This window comes from Schistocerca piceifrons, chromosome X, assembly GCF_021461385.2.
Source record: "Schistocerca piceifrons isolate TAMUIC-IGC-003096 chromosome X, iqSchPice1.1, whole genome shotgun sequence".
Taxonomy (NCBI): Eukaryota; Metazoa; Arthropoda; class Insecta; order Orthoptera; family Acrididae; genus Schistocerca; species Schistocerca piceifrons.
Window position 1 is genome coordinate 400,816,170 of NC_060149.1, and position 22,452 is coordinate 400,838,621.

General features: G+C 38.1%; 1 protein-coding gene across 3 annotated transcripts in view; it reads left to right on the forward strand.

Moving 5' to 3' along the window:
• LOC124722878 overlaps window positions 1-22,452 on the forward strand; it is a 169,359-nt gene that overhangs the window by 37,957 nt on the left and 108,950 nt on the right. The window lies entirely within an intron of this gene.

Here is a 22,452-nt window from a genome sequence, read left to right on the forward strand (position 1 = left end):
ACAATATTATTGCACATGGCACTATCAGAAACAAGCAATGATGTTACATTAAACAAGTACAGTGGTGATTAAGGAAAACACATCATACAGTCAATGCTTTCAGATCAGTTGCATGTATACTGTCAACCTCGATTATGCACTGACTCACAAAAAGCTGACAAAAGAGCCCTCATCCCCAGATGCAATAATATTGTGGTCAACTAATACTTGACTTGTTTATTGCAATGTTTGTGTCATCTGCAAACAAAACAAACCTGACATCTGGTAATGTTACAGATAAAGGTTATTTGTAACATTACCAGATCCCAAGTGTTGTTAAGTGTGTTAGGGTATATAAAGGACGTGAGCAGTATCCGATGTTGAGCGATCACTGTGGAAGACACGGAGATGCTGTGTACTCCTGAGAAGCAGTGTTATCAGCACCTGTTTTAGTCCAAAAAGGGCCTTATTGTTGGTCTCCATTTGACGAGCTGGTTGAATCATGGACTATCCAGATCTGTGGGACACTCGGATGTCTCAGTGGCCTGATATTGGACTTCATGGGACGTTAGGGCAGTCATACCCATCATCAAAGCTCTGGTCAACCACATCTGACCATTGCAGTCATGGATTGCTGTATTGTGCACCAGTGACATTGTAACCCCTTCTTTTCTATGCCTGCCACCTGAGAACAATTGATGGATTCTGTGCAGCATTCTGCAATATTCTGCAGCATTGCTCTGAAACTAACAATCTAAATGAATAGAAAATGAAAGGAAATAAGATTGCCGGTCCTGAACAAGTGAAATTTTCTTTTTGTACTAAGATTTTCCATGAACTTTTGCTGCCCAATTTTGCATTCATATGTATATAATTTAGGCTTTAGTCTAGATTAGGTGTATCCTACACATCTATGAAAATTATGCAGTTCCAAGTCTTACTGCACTGTGGCACACCCTGGCTAGGAGTCTGCTGCCTAACAGTCTCCTCACTTATTACAGTGCTAGAAAATTCAGAAGTTTCTGTGGACTGCTAATTTTTGTGTTGTTTGTCACAATGTTGTGTGTTTGACTGGTAGAATTTGAAATTTCACCTACTGTTTTATTTTCATTCACTTAAGATCTGCTTTATCAAAATGATAGAGGTCTGTGCAGAGAAAATGTTTTGTAGGGCTAAACATACATTTCAGTAATGGACAACATCGCTATGCTATTGTACGCAAAGAAATTGTTTATTTCAGGAAATAAAGCTTCCACAGTAACATTCATTTATTTGCTTATTTTCTCATTGCCAGTTTTTAAGCTGAAACATTATCAAATCCTCCTGCTGTGGCACCTATTAATGATCATCTGCATATTTCTCAGAGAAAATTGATTGCTCTGTAGCACATAATTTTTGAGGAAATAAGTATTATACAGCTATACTTCTATACTACACTGGAGTGCAAAAGTGAGGACAAAAATAACTTTTGCGTGATGTGTGAGTGCCAAGTAACTGCGCTTGATGAAACTTTGACATTATGTAGGAAGAATCGATACAGTATAGTACAGAGGATAAGTGAAAGAAGTACACAATGAGACACTTTAATGCAAAGGCAATAATGACACTGAACGTACCATGACTTATGATGGTCCCATGGACATAATAAAAGGTGGGGCATGGTTTTCCATGGAATATGCGATGACCATGGACAGCAATGTATGCTCTGCACTGTACTTCCTTGCTACCCACAAGGTTGGTAAGGAGTTCTTATGGTAGGGTGTTCCATTCCTCCACCAGTGCAATTGTCAACTACTGGATGGTTATTGGTGCATGTGGATGTGCTGCAGTATGTATCCACCAAGGAATACTGTGTGTGTGCTCAATGGGATTTAAGTAGGGGGCACAGGCAGGCCAGTCCATTCACTAAATGTGCTCTCATTTCAAGAGCTGCTCCACCTGTGCAGTTCAAAGCGGTCGTGCATTGTCATCTGTGAAAATTAAATTAGGGCCAAATGCACCTCAGAAAAGACACACGTCAGAAAGAAATACAATGTGACAGTAACATTCACCAGTGATTGTACCATGTTCAAAGATTTGAAAGGTTATGCAACATTATAGCTTCCCCACATCACACATACTGGTCTCCAGATATTTGAACATGGTACACTCACCAATCAACTTTATTGTGATGCTGTACTCCCACCCATGTACGTCTTTTCAGAGTGCATTCAGCCCCGATTTCATTTTTACAGACGACAGTGCATGATCGAACCAAACAGCGCAGGTGGAGGGGCTCTTGGAACAAGAATATATTTAGCGAATGGGGTGGCGTGTCTGTTACTTGACTTATATCCCATCAAGTACTTGTGGGATGCATTGGGGAGACATATTACTTTATGTCCACATGCACCAGTGACCATCCAGCAGTTGTCAATTGTGCTGGTAGAAGAATGGAATACGCTACCACAATAACTCATTACCAATCTTCTGGACAGCATGTAAACATGTAGCAGTACGTATTGTGGCCTATGGTGATCACACACCCTATTGAAACCCATGTCCCATCTTTTTTAACATCCAGGGGCCATCATAAATCGCGGTAAATTCAATGTAATGTTCATCTTTGAATAAAAGGATCATTTCTGGTTGTCTCATTGTGTGTTTGTTTCAGTTACTTTCTGTACTATATGGTAGCAGTTCTTTGTATGTGTGGTCAAAGTCTCACTGAGCTATGTTAGATGGCAGTGACGCAACACGTGAAAGTTACTTTCTTCCTTAACTTTTGCATCCAGTGTATAAAGAGTAAATAAAGAAGTGTGGGCATGGGCAGTTTATTTCCTTAAACATTACGAGTCATGGTGCCACAATAATTTTGTCTGAGGTAAATGGAGAGTATCACAATGGAATTAATCAGTTGAGAATCCTGCAGTTAACTGAGGCTACATATGCTGCTATAAGAAAATAGCCTTAATCACTGAATGGTCCTTCCATTTGTAGTTAAAGAACACTTTGTAGACTGTGGCATGTCATATTTTCAGCTTAGAGACTGTTTACGTTTCAGATGTAACCAGTCTTCTCCTATTTTGTCTACTAAGTCACGCCAGAAGTTTCCCTTTAACAATGTTTGGAAGAAGTGAGTAGTGAGGAAAATAATAATGTATATGCTTTGACATGTTGCATGTAATATTGGCAGGAGGAATAATGCATTTTTGTAAGAGATGACCAATCCTGAACTTGATGTGAATGTATTTTTCTTTGATGTATACTTGTTTATGGCCTTTATTTTTGTTTCTTTTTCTGTAATGTATCCACAGCTTCTGGCTGAATTTACCACAACCTACTTACTGTACAAATGAGAGTGTGGCATTTCTGTGCATTGCGCTGTGATGAATTTCATAAACTTCACTGGTTACTACTTTTATCCTGCAGCTAGCACTGTTAAAAACAGCAAAGGCTCTAATAACTGTCACATTTTGCAGAGATGTTTATGAACTTAAAAGTTTACCGCCCTCCTTAATCTTGATGCTGCACATAAGCAACAAACAGAATGTTTTACTTAATTTTACCATTGTGGTTTTCTTTTTATCTTCCTCTTGGAGCTGCTTTCCTTCTGCAGTTGTCCATGCCATTTACAGGACAGTTCATCCTCTCAATAAAGGAGACAATGAACCGGTAGCCTAATGCATGAAGGTAACTTATGTATTTACACTCGTTTTCACGGTGTGATGTTTTGATATTTTGCAGTGTTTAAGACTTGGATTCGTGTACCCATATGACCATCACTTTGCGCAAGCTCTAGGACAATTGTTTGCCTGACCGAACCTGTGCTTCATTTCTTATGACCTCACTTTCGAGGTGTGTGACTTGACCTTCCTTTCTACCTGCCTGCCTTTCACTAGTCTCTCATCTATAATTTCCTACAAAACTGTAGTAATGTCACTATGCAACGACGCAACTTCATCTATTCAGTATTTAATAGCCTCTTGGATACAGGTTAGCTCTGCTGCACTGTTGAAAAAGCTATAACTGTGTATAACTTTATGCCAACACTTACTATACACTGTACACTCTCATTAATGTGACAACATGTTAAAAGCTTGAGTAACCACCTTTTGCAGTGCGAACCGCTGTGAGATGTCCAGTAAGAGTGTCAGTATGGTTCTGGAAGTTATTGACAGGGATGTGGAGGTATGCTGACTCTATTGCCATGTCCAGCCGCACCAAGTTTCATGGTTGAGGATCAATGTGGTCACACAGATTCTCGATTGGGTTTAAATTTGGGGAGTATGGTGGCCAGGGGAGTACAGTTAACTCATCCTGGTGCCCTTCGAACCACACACATACACTGCAAGCTGTGTGACATGTTGCATTGTTCTGCTGGTAGCATTGTCCTGTTGGTAGTTGCTATTGTGCCGAGGAAAAAACAAACTGCATGTAGGGATGGACATGGTCCCCAAGGATAGTTGCATACTTGTGTTGATCCATTTTGTGTTCCAGAATAATGAGATCATCCAGGGAATGCCACAAAAAACATTCCCTTGATCATAATGGTACCTTCTCTGGCCTGGACCCTTCCAACAGTTTTTGCAGGGTGTTCGCTTTCAGACATTTCGCACCATACACACCAACGGCCATCTGCCCCTCGGTTCATCTTGGTGGTCAGTTGCTTAGCAATTGCACATCTATTCACTTGCATTCATCTCCGCAGCTGTCGTCCATCCCTATCATCTATGGCCCATGGTGGACCACAGTTACCTCAATGCCGGTTTTGGACAGCACCATTTTGCCATGAGCCGTATAGTTTAACCATGGTGGAACACAAACAATTTACAAACTTAACCCTTTTGGAAATGCTTGTACCATTGACTCAAGAGCAAATGAGCGTGGCCTTTGGGATGTCAGATATCATATATGCAGCACTGTTAGTACTGCCATCTGTGAGTGGTTATTGCATATTGACATCGAACATAGGCAGTGGTCGCATTAATGTGAATGGACTGTGTAATTTCATTGTAACTACTGACCACATAACTGTTAGTTAAGGATTAAATATTCTATATAGTTTAGCGAGATAGTAGCAGTCACTAGATTTGTCTTTGGCATGATCCTGACAGTGTAACGACATTTCTGTGTTATTCACCGGCTTTAGGAGGTAGTTTTTAACTGTAGCTGACTGCAATTGTACTGTTTCATTCTTTCTTTTGTGAAAATACCTGGTATCTCGTGTCAGTGTTATCTAGCTTTGAAACCCGGGCAGGAATGTGTATGTCTCCAAGGTAAGGAACCCTGGCTCATTGTGGCTGTATAGTTAGTTGCTGATTATGCAGAGAATGTGCATAATGGCTAACACTCAAGATGTGCAAATTTACACGTACTATTATTGGATGCTATCCCTATAATGCATTACAGCCATAATTACAACAGTTTACTCATGCTCTCCTGATCCTTCAGGTCAGTTTTTTTCTGGGCACTGATAACCTTTGCAGTCAAAAAGTGCTGACCAGCAGTAGTAGTTCTTGTAGAATTCTATCTGTTGTCAAGTTTCATTGTGCTGTGTTCAAATTGTTTATCCCGTAATGGGTGATGAAGGAATTCTTGGTCTATTGTAGACACCAGCTATAGCTCCTCAGAAAGTTACAAATTCACAGTCATGACAGAAAGAAATGAAACAGTCAACATCCATATCTACATTTACGTCTATATTCTGTGAACCTTTGTGAAGTGCATGGCAAGGGGCACTTCCCATTGTAACAGTTACTAGGGTTTCTTCCTGTTGTGTTCACATACAGAATGTGGGACATTGATTGCTTAAATGCTTCTGTGCATACTGTAAGTAGTATATTCTTGTCTCCACAATCTGTATGGGAGAGATACATACAGGGTTGTAGTATATTTCCAGATTCCTCACTTAAATCTGGTTCTTGAACCTTATTAAGTAGGCTTTCACATGATAGCTTGCATCTGTCTTCAAGTGTCTGCCAGTTCAGTTTTTCTCAATACCTCAATGATGCTTACCCACATATTAAACAAACCTGTGAACATTTGTGCTGGCCTCCTTTGTATATGTTCAATATCCCATATTAGTCCTATTTGGTGCAAGCCCCTCACACTTGAGCAGTATTCTAGGATGAGTTGCCAAGTGTTTTGTAAGCAATTTCTTTTGTAGACTGATTTCATTTACTCAGTATCCTGCCAAGGAAAAAAATGTGTGCCACCAGTTTTACCCACAACTGAGACAGTCTGATCATTCCATTTCACATCCCTGTCCATTGTTGTGCCCAGGTTCTTGTATGAGTTGACTGACTCCTGTTGTGACTCAGTGTTGTTATAATTGTAAGATACTATTTTTTTCTTTTTTTTTAAGCGCACAGTGTTAGGTTTCCTTGCATGTAAAACAAGTTTGCCAATCTTTGTACCATTTTTAACTCTTATCAAGGTGTGACTGAATATTTGTGCAGTTTTTTTCCCGACAGATCTGCAATTCATACACTGTTTTATTGACTTGTTGAGATAAGATTACAATTCCATAACACATTTTGAGAATATAGTGCATTCTCTGAATTCTTCTGGTTCAGCAGTGTTGATGATACCTATTAATATTTGCGAAATATGTGGTTTTGTCCATTATTAATCCTTGGTGAACAGCGACAGGACTGATGAAATATTGTGGAACAATGGTTCGTATTGTCACAGAAGCTCAGAGTTCCAGAGAGGAGAGCTGGCTATCTAATGTGTAAGTTTCTTAAGTAGTTTATTTAAACTATTTCAGTTCTTGTAAATGGAAGGAATAATGACATGTTGAATCATATTACTCTCTTTCAATCACTGCTGTCAGGTTTGCTTTGTATTTCTACCATTATTGTCATTCTCGTATGTAGTTTGCAGTGATGAGATGCTTTGAAGTTGCCACTAAGTGAGATACATTCAGTTATGGCAGTTTGCGTCAGTATGCGACTGCAGATACAGGTTATTGGAGCTCTGGTGTAATTCGTGTGGTCATGCACTTATGTACATTGCTTAGTTCTTTTCTTTTTTCACTGTCTTGGTAAATGTAGCCGTCATTATTATCCTTTTTGTAGTTCTTACCAGATTTATAATTTTCATTTTGATGCATTCTTCTAACCACTTACCACCATTGGCGTGTCTTTAATGCATTGCATATATTTAGTTGTATGTTATTTAATTTTGTGTTCACTAGAAATGCAGCATTTTAGTGTATAATTTCTAGTTGGTTATTGGTAAGATACCTGTACATAAGTAGTTTATGTCAGTATAAGAGATTACTAAACCTTTGATGTTCAGTTAAGACCACAGCCTGGGAGAAGAAATTACGTACTTACACACAGGTGCCACAAGGCAGGAAAGGTTTACTCTGTTCCTCATATTTATTCTGGAAGAAAAGATTTTATGAAAATTTTGAAAGCTTGCAATTCAATTGTATTTTTAAATTTGTGTGCCTTTCATCTGTGCTCCAGTTCTCTCTCTCACTTCTTCTTAATCACTTATGATACTGCGTGAGCATACTCAGTGAATGCTGGGCAGAATGTATGTATGCATACTGAAGCAACCAATGGAGTTTTGTGCCAAGGTCAGGATTCAAACTCATGTCTCCTGCTCAATAGGCAGATCATAAATTAGTACACCATCCTGGTACAGAGGCTTTGTACAACTGCACAGACTACACTAGCACACCCACTTCCTCAACCCAAATTCCCATTCATGCCTCAGCCCACTTGGTATTCCCTATAAACTCTAACAGCATTGCAAGAGGCTCTCCAACTGTATTGGAGTAGCACCTCAGAATAGAACAAAATGTGGAATCCTGCCTGAAACCCAGACATAGGTGCTTTAATTAAATGAAACTATGTGGCTCCAGAGATCTTTTTCAAGTCTGAACGATTTACGATGTATATGCATGGGAATTTGGTCTGAAGAGGTTGGCGTGTTAGGGTAGTCTGTACAGTTGTGCAAAGCCACTGTGCCTGGGTGGCATGTGAGTTAGCGTATGTGATTAGTGAGCAGGAGATCTATGATGACACCTGACCTTGGTACAAATTTTTATCCATCGCTTCAGTCTGCATACATACACCATAAATGTCTGAGATTAAAAGAGATCCCTGGAACCATATAGTTTCATTCGGCTACACAGAATGATTTCATTTGGGTGACATTTCCCTAAATGCTGTACAGGGTGGCATGTACTATTGTGCTGATTCCATTTCCCAAATCTAACATGAAAGGGTTTATTGTGACACAAACTTTTTACCCATGCAGGATTTTAGATATTTTTTACTATAAATTATTACTTATTTATACATACTATTGCAAGCATGTTTTTAGTATTTTTTTTTTACCAAGTGTGTAGTGATGATCCATACTTAAGAGCTAAATGATACTGGTAATTGTAATACACAGTGAATTTACATATAGATCTGTCCGACCTCTTTTTTTTCCAGAATCAGGCTGCGAAATATAGTGTTTTTCTTCCTTTGATTTTGCTAGGGATGTCGTGTTAACTCCAAATAACCGCTGCTTTTTTGTACGGGTTCTTCTCACCCTTGTATCTGTGATAGAGAGCTGGGATCTAAGTGACCTAGGCAATTGGTGGTTGAATAATTGTTTTACATGGATGATGGGACTTTGAGAGGAGTGGGAAGTATTTTCAGCTGTGTGACACTCATTTGAGTTAGTTTGTGAGGTATGTGACAACTCTCGTGATTTTCAGTGATACTATTGAGTTTACACGGCACCTGGAACAACAGGTGCGGAGTGGCATGTAAATGTCTGTCAGTCCATCCCAACTTAGGTTTTCACTTATTATGTAGCATGAATTGTGCGACTGTCAGTAATCCAGTCTTTTTTTTCTCTTTATGCTTCGCACTTTCCTAATGATCTCAGAGGGGCATCACGCTTCAAACTTTTTCCCTTCTTCCAAGTGGACCACATTTCTGTACCTAACATTCATCTCCAACATTAGCTCTACTTCATTTCCTTCATCCATCTATAACACTGTGCTCTTGGAAAAAGACACCAAGAAACTGATTCCAGTCTGGGTCCTAGAACAGCTACCTGAAGCAATATTTTCATGCCTTTTCCTTATTTCAATTTGGTTAGGAAAATACCTTAACATTTTGTAGACCAAATCCTAGCATAGTGTGAGCCACAACTTTGTGTTAAAAATACCGTACCTGAATATTGGACAGGCCACAATTTTCTTGGGGTGTGAGCCATCACCACTCAAAAACTGGACTCATTGGGTATGAGATGAATGTATGGACATCTACTACCTGTTTCTTGACTGGTGCTGCGTTCTGCTGTCAATTTCCAGAATTATTTTGAAAGAAATGGTATTAAGCATAGCAGCTGCTGTCACGAATGGCTGAGCCAGTATCATCCCAGTGGCATAATTTCATGTGTGCACTCATTAGGTTTCACAGTTTGCTGTAATTCTACTACAAATACATCATGTTTGTCGAATGAGCAAGAAATTTTGGAAGCTCAAGTGGAAGAAATTGCTCAGTACTCATCTCACATTTATTTTAAAAAGTATAATTATTCCTTCTGTCATCATTATTTTAAAATTTGTGATATATTAAAGAAGTAAATGAAATACAAAAAATAAATCTTGAAGCTCGGTCTTTTTTTTTTTTTTTGTAGTATGTATTACTCTTGAAGATACATAGATTACATATGTGCCAGTACTGCTTTAAATAACATCATAAATGACTGGCTTCCTAGGTCCGATATTTTTGTGGGCAGCCAGTCTTGAAAGTGCTAACTAATTCCATTGTACATCTACCAGTTCTGATTGCTACTTTGTATTTTCTTGGGTTAATGATAGCGTGATAATTGAGAATTTATGTGGAAGTTGGTTCTCTCTGTAAATTTGTTTCACATTTGTGACCTCTCTAAAAATGTCATTCAATTCCAGATTTACAGGTATACTCTTCAAGTTTCCTAATTTATTTGTGTACACTGTGAACCCGAACTACACCAAAAAAATTCTGACATTTTTCAACAACATTTTCTGAGTATTTTCATGTACAAGGGACCCAGTGGGTCATTACAGAGTAATTATATTTCATTTGTTTTCTTACCCCCTTTACTTTTGTATCTTTATTGTTGCTCCGAAAATATCTGCACAGCAATGAACGTATCAACTGTATGTAGTGTGTGTCTTGTTTAGAAATATATTTGCTCCATGAACTTGCAGTTCTTGCTGTTGACAACAGTAATTCCCTCTTTACTCTTTGCCTTCAAATGTACATTCAATCTGTGTGGTTCTGTCTCAGGTTTGTTTTCTGGCAGTGTTAGTTATGTTAAAAGTAATACATGGCAGTGTGGATAAGTTTACAGATGAAGAGTTGGGTGATATGCAGCTTTTATATGGATTCACTGAGTTCAATGGAAGAACAGCACAACAGTACTATGCTGAGCTGTTTGTGCAGTGATGGCAACAACATTACAGTATTTTTACATGTCAGGGTAGTTACTCTATGTTTGTGTTGTACACTCTAATAATTGCATATTATAGGCTTTTTCATTATCGAAAAGGTATTTTCACATAAACGTATATGGTGAGGTGTCAAACTGAATAATCATAATTACATCATTACTTAATAATGAGCCCTCAGAGATTGCATATTTCTTATGATGTACTCAAAAAAATACCCTTGAACAACTTCCAGAATTTCATAGTTGGAATGCAGGTTCAACTTGCATAATAATGAGAAGACTATTTTTTTCCCTTTGTATCCACCCACTAGCATGCTTAAATAAAGTATAAAAGGCTTATCACAGTCTGTTGCCTCCCATGTTTTTCTTTCCACTCTTCCATACATTGTTCTAGAAAACATTCTTCAGTTGCTGGATTTGTCAGTTTGCGTAGCTGTTCAAGTGTGTTTGATGTTTGTGTGACAGCACATTTTATCTGCTCATTGTGCATAAAAACCTAAAGGTATTTCATGTACTGCGCCTAACACGTTGAGTGAACTTTTGGTTCCTCCATACCACATAAATCTCAATGTGTGTAACTTATCTGTTATCCATGGTAAATGCCATAAATTTAGTCTGAGTTATAAGTGACAGAGAGGGGAAAAAGCTGCTAACCATCTACCTTGCAGAAGTTCTCTGAAGCAAACAGCAGGTAGTTGTGTGTGTCCTCGTATTTTGCAAAAATAATGTTGAGACTGACACAACAGATCATCTGAAATCAGGGTCAGATGTTTTTGAAATATACTTTAGCTAGTTGCACTGAAGGACATTTCAGCTTTGTTTGTATATAAATTTCTGCTGTTAGACTCTCTAATGTTATCACCGGAACACCGGTTACATCACATGTACCCAAAGTTGACATCAAACGACACAGTGTTCGCAACAATCAACAAACAAGTGAGCCTACAATACATTTGCTCGCAACCCTAGCCAAAAAACGAGTGCTCCAAGGCACCTGCGTGACCTCTATTTATACTTTTGTTAACAATTACCTACAATGAAAATTGCAATTTTATGTAAAATCACAATTAAGAGTTAAACTGAATATGAGATACACATTGCTGAAAATTTACAATCACAGTGCTGAACAAGGTGAACCTATTTTCAACTTAGTTATGAGTTAATGTAACATTTTCTGACTGATTATGTTACAGGTAACAATTACATTTCTAAATTTGTTTATAACAAATCAACTAGTGGCTGAATTTTAGTGCTAACATATATCGGAGATTCAATTAACATGCTTTATTTATATGTTCTATTTAATTTTCTGTAGTAATTTTATAATGATAGGTTTACTGGTACATCCTGACCATGTGCTACATTTCTTTCGATTAGTTACAGTATTAATTTCACATTTATATTGTGTTTTTCACATAAGAACAATGTTAATCAGCAAAACATCATTTTCGAGTTATATGTATACTGAAATAGTGGGTATTTTTGTGTGTAATTTGGAAACAGGTCACTTTACAAGTGGGCAATTAGGACTGGTGTTTATCTTTAATGCTCTCCGAGGGGTTCTGATAGGTAGCAATGAGATACAGTAATATTTCAATAGTGACCTTGCCTTCCTCCTACTAGATAACAGAGTACTACGTTTTTGTAGTTGAAGAAGGTAATTGCTAGGGCATTCCTGGAAATAGTGTGTGTAAATTTTGATTCAACTGTAGGGAGGAATGACGCATTTCCATTCACAGGTGGCACTGAAATTCAATATGCAATTGAAATGAATGAATTTTTGCCTAGGTCTGCCTGCTTTTCCAGATTCCAATGCTTTTCTTGATCAAACCATCAGTTTTTTCATAGATAGCAGATGTTATGACACAGTGAGCCTGTCCTAGATACAGATTAATTTTTGAGGAAACATTCTTTTTGGTGTTATTTATGCCCCTCCAGCAAATCTAAGTACGGCATGGAAGTTCTTTAGACAGAGGACATGTGACAGTGAATGTTTTGTTCTCCAACAATCGCTACAGTAAAATCTGCCTTGACATTGTTTCACTTTGTGTACATCTGCTTCTGACATTATGGTGTACATTTATTACTTACCTCGCTTCCAGAGCAATGAAAGAGCAAGAAAGGCACATAAGTCTACTGAACCCTTCCTTGCATTGGGGTATGGGTGGAGAATATAATGGCACTGGTTTCCAGGTGTGTTTAGTACTTTGCATGGTAATGTACTTTTCCTTGACTAGTCATAATATAGGACATGATTCCTTGCAGCATATGGCTGTAACAGACTTGTTTCTTTGTTATGTGCTTGATTTTTTCACACTCTGAGATTTTATTAATAAATTATATTTTCATTTTTTATGTAAATCAGTTGTTCACCAAAGTTCTCGCCCTGCACAAAATAACTGTGTCATTGACAATTTAATGTTGTCATGGCGACACCACAATCAAGTCCAAATCCAAAGGCTACGCAAGCATAGAATTTTCCATGTAATCAAATATCAGATATTTCAAGAACCTTCTTGAAACAGTAAATACTAGGTAACAAATAATTGCTGATGATTGGGTTTGAACTGGCAACCCACAGCACGCCAGCCAGCGACGCTTATCACTGGACCACACTGCATGTGCTAGAACTCATGGCAATATTATTTTGTTCAAAAAGTAAACAGTATTTTCAAAACACACTGAATTAATCTTTCCTAAAATAATAATGTTTAGAGGATAACATGTGAAATAACAACTGCACACTGATGTTTATAAAATTGCAACATCTGTGACAAACAAGCAGGGGAGAGAAATTTAATTTTAAATTCTTTACACCACATATACTTCATTCTACACTAATTATTTTGAAAATTGCAAGACATGGAAAGAATTCAGTCACAGTTGTAGAATGTATTGGTGGATGCTGTCTGTGCACAGATTAGTATAGTATATAATTTTGACTGAATAGATGTGTAACTTGTATTCTAAAGGTAAGGGTCATTTAGTCATAAAATAATGTACTAGCCTGAATGTATGACTAGCTACTTTAACCACTCTGCATAGAAGTTCTCGGTCTTGGAAAAGAACCAGTTGACGACGACTGTCTTCAGTTCATTATCATCTTCAAACTATTGCTCCCCAGCAATTATTTCAAGTGCAAGAAGAAAAAATAGCTAGTGGATACAAGGTTGAGACTGTAGGGTGGGTGGTTGAAAAGTTCCCAGCAAAAATGATGAATCTTAAAGTATGGGCCATGGTTTGTTGATGTGCACTCTCCTGGAGGAGAACTATGCTGTACTACAGTTCCCCATGCTGTCATTGTGGCTGGCACATCTCAAATTTGCAAGTGTTTTTTGATACATGTAATCTATAATAGCAGATGCACAGTCCATTAAATTCACCAAAAGAACACCCTGTTTCTCCCAGAAAACAGTAGCCACATTTTTTGTTTCTGAGTTAAGGAATTGCTTGCGTTTCTTTGGCATTGTTGATGTTGATTGGCACCACTGCATTTACTATTATTTTGATTCTGCATTGGTGTAGGATATCAGTGTTCTGTCGCTCATTGCACTATGGATAAACAAATTGTCTCCATCTTGTCAATAGTGGTACATAAATACCTGTCCATTTGACATTCTTTGCTCTCTGTGTTTGTAATCATTTTTGGTATCCACCTCGCACACAATTTGTGATGTCTCAGCTTTCGTATGAAAATTATTTAAATAGCAAGGTGACCAATGTTTTGAAATTTGTCAATAAGAGCACAAATTGTCATTTGTCAGTCGTATCATAGTTGTTTTTCTCTCTTTTTTTTTCTACATGTTGGTACAGTTTTATCAGTCATGATACTTGGCCTACCACTCTGCTCATCATCATGCACATTTGTACAGTCACTTTTTAACATGTGACAAACATTATCTGGCCTTTCCTTCACTATTTACAATAAACACCTAAAATTCGTCTAGCTGTAGATCATTTTGCATACAAAAATTGAATTATAGCACATACCTTTATAACTGGTGGAAGCAACAGTTTTTTTGAAGGAAGTCATTGTTGTTTGTTTTCACATATAGTCAAACAACTACTGAATCAGAACAGTGACTTCTGTGGCTGTGTAAACAAACAGTAGTTGGCACTGAATTTGCACAACTTTCTCTGAGCTGTCATCTTTTGAATATAAACAAATAGCCCTTACTTTTTTAATATATCTTTAAATTCGTATTAATAAATTAAGTCATTCTGTCATGTTTTCTCTATACCATTATTTCACAATAGAGAAAGTAAAATTGTTAGTGCACCTCATCAGTATCAAAGCTGCTGAGTGAACTCAAATGGGGAAGAACAGTTGACCTCCCGGAAATAGAATTGTCATCCTGTTACACTTTTGGCTCACAGTGGAAGTGATGCTATGTCAGTTTGTGTGTGTGTGTGTGTGTGTGTGTGTGTGTGTGTGTGTGACTAGTGAATAGAAGGGCATCCAACATGAGTTCTGACCCATCGAAATCAACAGTTTGAAGTCATTGACAGCTGGCTTGACTAGTGGCAAATGTGCCAGCTCCAGTTTCCAATGTGCAGAAACTACAAACACCTCAGATCTCAATGGACCAGTGAATGCCATTGCTCCTGTGTTCAGCAGCATTATGTAGTGTTATTGAAGCCGTCCTGCTACAACCTCTCCTACTAAGAAGTACTATGCATGAGTGATTATATAGCAGGCTGAGGACTCTTTGTCAAACATGTTTTATTTTGTGATGAATGCTGTATGTGTGTTAGTAGTTTTGGTGAGATGATTTGAACATTGACAGCTTAATAATAAGAGCTTTGAATCTTGACAGTCACATGTGTCATCATTGCTACTACAGTTTTAAAGAGAATTGACTGGAAAAAATTCAGTTCTCACATGCAACAGAAAATGGTATCTTACATCAGTGTCTGTCTGTAGATTGTGGAGATAAGTGAATGCATCCTGTAGGCCAGTCTTGTCAGTTAGGTTTCCCCCATGTTCAGTTGGTGGGGTATTGTACATGTCAGTACAGTGTGAGTCAGATACTGCTGGAAAGATAGGTTGTGGTGGTGAATGCCACCCTAAAATGGGAAACTGGGCAGCGACTCAGTATGATACTGACAGATACTCGTCTCTGTTTGCCATTTGTCAAGTATAGTCGAGCGCTACCACAGTTGAAAAAAGTGAAAACGTGATTCATTTGAAAAGATTGACTGTTACAATTCAGCACGCTCATCAGTATTCACAGCTCTGATGCATGAGTATGTGTTGGAGACATTGAGAGACACTGTCGGTGGCCTGTAGCCATACTCCAGTGGCACATTAACATAGTAGGAGTTGTGATGGGGTTGAGGAGTGTATCTTCCCTTTCACTAGTCCTGTACCACAATGCACAGATGATGTGGACGTGGCTCTCAACTTAATACAGCCAGTATGCCAACATACCTGTACTCTCAGCTTATTTGTATGACTGGCAGCTTGACAGCAGGATAAACCTACTGATTGTATGTGAGTAGTTGTGTCATGTGCGGAGTTGTCAGCCTTTTCTCTGACAACATCTGACTGCAGTGAGGTGTGATGGGTCTCAAGAAGCATTTGTGCAACATCGGTATTCCTTTTCCCTGCTCAAGATCCTCTTTTTTGTATCCATACTTTGACAATGTAGAAGTGGCCGCGCGGGGTAGCTGTGCAATCTGATGCATCTTGTCATGGTTTGCACATCTGTCCCTGTCAGAGGTTCGAGTCCTCCCTCGGGCCTCTGTGTGTGTGTGTGTGTGTGTGTGTGTGTGTGTGTGTGTGTGTGTGTTGTCCTTAGTGTAAGTTAGTTTAAGGTAGGTTAAGCAGTGTGTAAGCCTAGGGAGCAATGACCTCCATAGTTTGGTCCCTTAGGAACTTACCACAAAAAAAAAAAAAGGTAGAGGTATATAGTAATGTGGGATTTGGATGAGGGGTTTAAGGGTTTCCTTGTTGATGAGACTGGTGGCATACCAGACAAGCTGAAAATTTGGCAGTAGTTTTAGGTGTTCATGGAGAAACAGTAATCTCAGGAAAAATACGAGTTTGTTGATTGAATTCTTTTGTTTCTTTTGACAGTTCAGCAGTAAAGTTTGTAACTAGGAGATAATAAATAGTTCTTCATGAAAATTCGGAACATTTTTCCTACAGATTTTGGTAGCTCTGTCCGAAATCCACTGAACGAGTATGAGACAGTTTTGCTGCCCAACCTATGACATTTACAATGAACTTTTCTGAGCACTGTTTTGCCCGCGACGACATAGCGACATGTTATTGTGTTGACTGTATATATATGACAAGGATGCACATTTTAAAAATAACTATCAGTAGCAGAGTGATACAAGGAGAAATTTTGAGCATTACGAAAGGGAAAATAGATGAAGAAAAAAGAAGAAAAACTTTAGAAATGCCAAAGTTAGGTGAAATCAGAAAAGTAAATAAAAATATAAAGTCTGTGCTGCTTAAGACCATCGAATCTCTACATAAGTTAATTTTCGGAACAGTTCAAGATGATAGAAGAAATTGGAAATGCTCGAAAGAATTTTCCGGTTTTATTTTTCAATCACCATCTAATGAACTTGAGCTAAGAAGTCATTCATTGAAACATCATTTTCAGAAGCAGAGTTAGGAGCAATCTGCAATACACCACATATAGATAGTGGGGTGAAAAATGAAATGAGTACTGAGATACATTGTTATTTATCCAACATTGACAAACTTGCGGTGAAAATTAATGATAATCTAGAATGTGAAGAGGATGGTGATGATGCCAATTGTGAAGAGTAGGATACAATCCAAATGTGTAGATAAAAGATTGAATTAACTCAAAAAGAAGACTGAAAAAGATTCCAATTTAGAAACAGGTGATAAAAGAGAAACAAGATTCTCACCACATTTATAAGATCAGTGTAAATTTTCTTGGTCATTTCATGATGTTTGAGGCCTCATGGAGAAGATAAATTAATGGAGTTTCTACATCACCTCAACTCCATTCATAGCAACATCCTGTTCACCATGGAAATAGAGAAAGATGGTTGTTTGCCTTTCTTGGATGTCTTGGTTCGAAGGAAGAATGATGGTTCTCTAGGGCATTCAGTTTACCGGAAACCCACTCATACTGATTTGTACCTGCAAGCATCGAGTTGCCATCACCCATCGCAAACCATGAGTTTGCTTAAAACACTTGTTCATAGAGCTCATACTGTTTCAGATCTAGATAGCTTACCTCAAGAACTCACCTATCTAAAGACAGTATTCAGCGAAAATGGGTATTCCATCCGGCAGATTAACAGGGCACTAACAGTTAAAACTAAGAAGCAGGAAGTGAATAAAGAGGAGAACATGCTGGAACAATCTTTAGCGTTTCTTCCTTTCGTTGGCAACACTTCGTTTAAAATAGCAAGAATCCTCCGAAAATTTCAGGTAAAAGTGGTTTTCCGCCCACCATCGAAGATTGCGGACCTTGTGGGATCAGTTAAGGACAATCTGTTACTATGAAAGGCCGGAATTTACAAGATACCATGCCAATGTGGTATGGCTTACATAGGTCAAACCACACGCACCGTGAAAGAACGCTGCACTGAACATCAACGTTACACCCGCCTTTTGCAGCCAAGCAAGTCCGCTATTGCTGAACATTGTATTTCTACTGGACATTCAATGGAGTATGAGAAAACAATGATTTTGTCCACAGCAACGTCTTTCTGGGACTCCATTATTAGAGAATCCGTAGAAATACGACTGGCGGAAAATCTTTTAAACCGTGGCAGCGGCTACCAGCTGGACAGTGCATGGAATCCCATCATCTCCACGATTTGCTCAAATCAAAGACGACAGAGTGCGTCGATGGCCGTGGCAAACAGCAACGTAGAGGGCAACTGAGTTCCGCTATTCCACCAGCGAGGGCGCTGCCGGCGGGCAGTGTGGTTCAACTATCAAGTTTTCGACGCATGTGCAGAATAGTTGCAGTACGCTATATATTGCGGAACGGAGGATGTTTTCGCCAGTCTGCAACGGCTCACCTGAAGATGACTGGCAGGTGCCCAGTTGAAATATCGTGCGAAGTATTGAACGACTACCGGCTGCAAGCCCGAAATTTGTTTGAACAGTCAATTCGCCGGGAAAATTTTAAAATTCACATGCCCCAGATTTTTAGTTGTCACAATGATGATACGTGATGGCCGTATACTTTATCACGCAACGACTTTACAAGCATTAAATCGGTACTGTATGTTACGTAATGCACTCCACCTAGATGTCTGCAGTTTCAGCACCAGCAGTGTGACGTATCTTCACGTTATTTCCCCCTGTGCCCTCTTCTTCATCACTTTAATCATAACTTTTCTGCGCGCTTTTGATTATCTTTTCGTCTTTTAAAGTTTGATCGTAAATTGTTGCTCCTCCAACATTGTACTCAGCAGCAATGGCTTCCTATGAAGAACCTCGTTCACCTTATCTCTAATTTCGAGTGTCTATTTGATGTGTAACGTAAGGTCTTCCTTTTAAAAGCCTTGATACTGAACAGTAAAAAAGTGACAATTTCAAACATGTATAGTATTGTTTAACATTGTATTTAACTAACAACATTGTTGCACATGAGAACTCATTAGTGCATGCGTCGTCATTCCTGCCTGAACGACTAGAGGCTGGATGTGAGCCGGATTACTGAGAGGGTGGACTACTGAGGGCCACATTAGCGAGAGCCTAGTGATCCAGTTAAAAAAAAAAAAAAATTACAGTCCAAAACATGAAACTGAACTACACATGGACACAAGAAAAGAAGGTTTTGCAGCTGTGTTGTTACAGATATCTCCTGGTGATGATATGTTCCGTCCAGCCTCGTATGTTAGTCGAAAGGGCACCTCAAGAGGAAGAGTAAGTAGTCATGAACTTGAAGTCTTAGTGATTGTTAAAGCCTTAAGGATATTCTGGGTGTATTTGCTAGGAATACATTTTAAAATTGTAATGGACTGCACTGTATTCCAAAGAAGGACTTGTCACCAAGAATATCAAGATGGGCTGTAGTCTTGGAAGAGTATTCCTACACTAGTGAACACCAGTCTGCTTCTAGAATGAAAAATTTAGATGCCTTAAGTCATTGTGTGAATTTACTGTTTGGTTTCACTGATAGTTTAATAGGTAGGATCAGGAATGCCCAAGAGAATGACGATGATTTAGCAGCAATCGAGAGCATTCTCAAAGAATGGCCTTATGAAAACTTTTTAATGAGAGATGGAATTCTTTCCAAGTTCTATGACAGAAGAGAGTGGTGGTTCCACACACTATGCACCGTGAAATCATCAAGCTTGTGTATGAGAGAGGTCATTATGCTGTTAACTCAACTGAGGAGGAAGTAAAACAATATTATTGTATACCACATTTGACTGGCAAGGTGAAAAGAGTGATCTCAAATTGTTTAAAAAGTTTAATTGTGAATAAGAAATCAGGAAAGAAGAAAGGATTCATTCACCCTTTATTAAGATAAAGTGACCCATTATATACTTATCACATGTATCATATTGGATCTCTTCAATCAACACACAAAGGATATAACCACATTCTAAGTGTTATTGACACATTTACCAAGTTTACCTGGCTGTATCCTACCGAGACTGCAAAATCAACAGAAGCAATTAGTGCAGAAAACTAATTTTGGAAATCCAACCCAAGTAAATTACTGATAGAGGGACTTGCTTGACTTCTCAAGAATCCAAGGAGTACTGCATTACTGAAAGAATTGAACATATTTTAATAGCAACAGGGCTCTCTAGAGCCAGTGGAAGATTGAAAGGATCAATTCTACTTTGGCTAAAATCATTGCTAAGTTTAATATTGATAGTGCTAATGAATGGTACAAGGTGATACCATCAGTTCAATGTGCTATGAATTCAGCATACAACAGAAGTATTGGGAAAACACTATCTAGACTTTTATCAGTTAAGATGCACACACAGACTGATCTTCATGTCGCAAAATTATTATTAGAAGACAGTATTAATTCATTTGAAGAGAGACACAGTAAACTGAAAATAAAAGCTAAGGTACAGATCAGCAAGGTGCAAGAAGAAAGTTGACATCAGAAGAAGGCTTCAAAGAACAAAGTTGGTAACCTGGTTGCAATAAGTTAAACATGAATTGGACCAACACTAAAGCTAAAGGCCAAGAATTTAGGTCCCTATTGAGTTACAAAAGTTAAAACTAATTATACCTTTGATGCATGCCGAGTAGTTGATAACCTTGAGGGTCCCAGGACTAAATCATCATTTGCTGTATTCATGCAACTGTGGTCAAGTGACTGCTCATCATGAGGTGGACGATTGTCAGGATGATCAAATGTGGGATTGAGATAGAAGATTTAAGGGTTTCCCTGCTGACAAGACTGGTGACACCCCAGGGAAGCTGATGTTGGGCAGTAGTTTTGTATGTTTATGAAGCAACAATATTCACAGAAAAAAAACCGAGTTTGTTGATTGAGTTTTTTTTGTTTCTTTTGACAGTTCAATACAAACATTTGTAACTAGAAATTCTTCATGAAAATTGGGAAAATTTTTTCTACAGTAATGTTAGTGTAATCACCATGAAATCTGAATCTGCCAAGTTGCTCCTCACATTTGATGTATTATGTTTTCCAGGTGCTGCAATTCTTATAAACATCAGTATATTTTGTGCACTGAACGATTTTAAATATATGTAGAGTTGTGCTTGTTTAGCTGTGTTAAATAATAATTTTACTTTGTTAAAATTAAGTAATAATTACCTGTTTCACTATTTAAATTCTCACAGCATCATAGTTAAAATGTCAGTCGTCACTGTTGGTGGTGGAACTCGTCTATGTCTTCAAATACTAGGTCAGATTAGCTGTAATTAAATTTTGCCTGAAAAACGTCTGATGTAATGTTTACTTTTCATAGCATTGACAATAATACAAATATATGTTATGCCAAATTGTACACTGATGGTACACTGCCTTTCTAAGCAAGGCCAGCTGAGATTTCTCAAATAGGCCCAACCACAGAATTATGTACATTTTGTAATGGCCATCCGACATGCCATTGAATCTGTAATTTATGTTGGTAAAAGTATAGCAGTCTTGACATTTTACTTCACTCATTGCTTTCAGACAGTGAAAACAAGCACAGTAGTATGATTACAGCCCTTAATTAAGTTTAGATTTTACTTTAGCATTAGTCAAAAACTTTTAAGAATCACTATGTTTTCAATCCATTGTAGTCCTGAAAAGACACACAATAGCCGCACAGGATCTAATATATTGTAACAAGTTTTTGTGATGTGCAACTGTTGTAAGGGAATTCAGTTGCTATCAGCCAAAGAGATGAAACAGGGGCATTTCTAAAAATTCAATTGTCATCTTTTCCAATAAGGATTTTGTGTAAACTTCAGCGTGCTCTTTGAATTGCATTGGTGGCAGTCTTTAAGATTTCTCATGAGAGCCTCTGTTAGAAAGATTTGCAGTTGGACTGCGCAACTGAGGAAAAGGGGGCATAATATTTGAGTCATACGTAGATACAGTACTTCGAGAGCATACAAAGGCAAGTTGTAGCAAAAGCAGAAAAATGTGTTTCCTCCCCCTAAGTTTTGAGTGTCATCTGAGGCAACTATTCATTTGTTAAGAAGGGCTTTAATGTACATTAACTCTTCCTTGTTGTATTTGTGGAATATGCATGTGATATTCTATTTAATAGCAGATTCTGGCCATTTAATTCTTCATTAAAATCAGATGCTTGAAAATGTATAAGGAAAGTGGTTGTATTGCACCTATGGCAAAGAAGTATGAGTGTGAATCAAAAGTAAGTTTCCTCAAGTTCTCCAGCAATGCTGCTATAAATTAATCAACATAAAGTACACTATTTTATTGTGGCTTCACTTCTTTGCTTTACAAGTACTTACAATAGCAAGAAGAACTATTCTCATTCATTTATTGTAAAGAGTAGCAATCCCAGTAAAAAATTTGGTAGTTTTTGTACACCTGCTTTGAGGTCTCAGAGATTGTTATGCTAGAATGCTGATACTTGAAA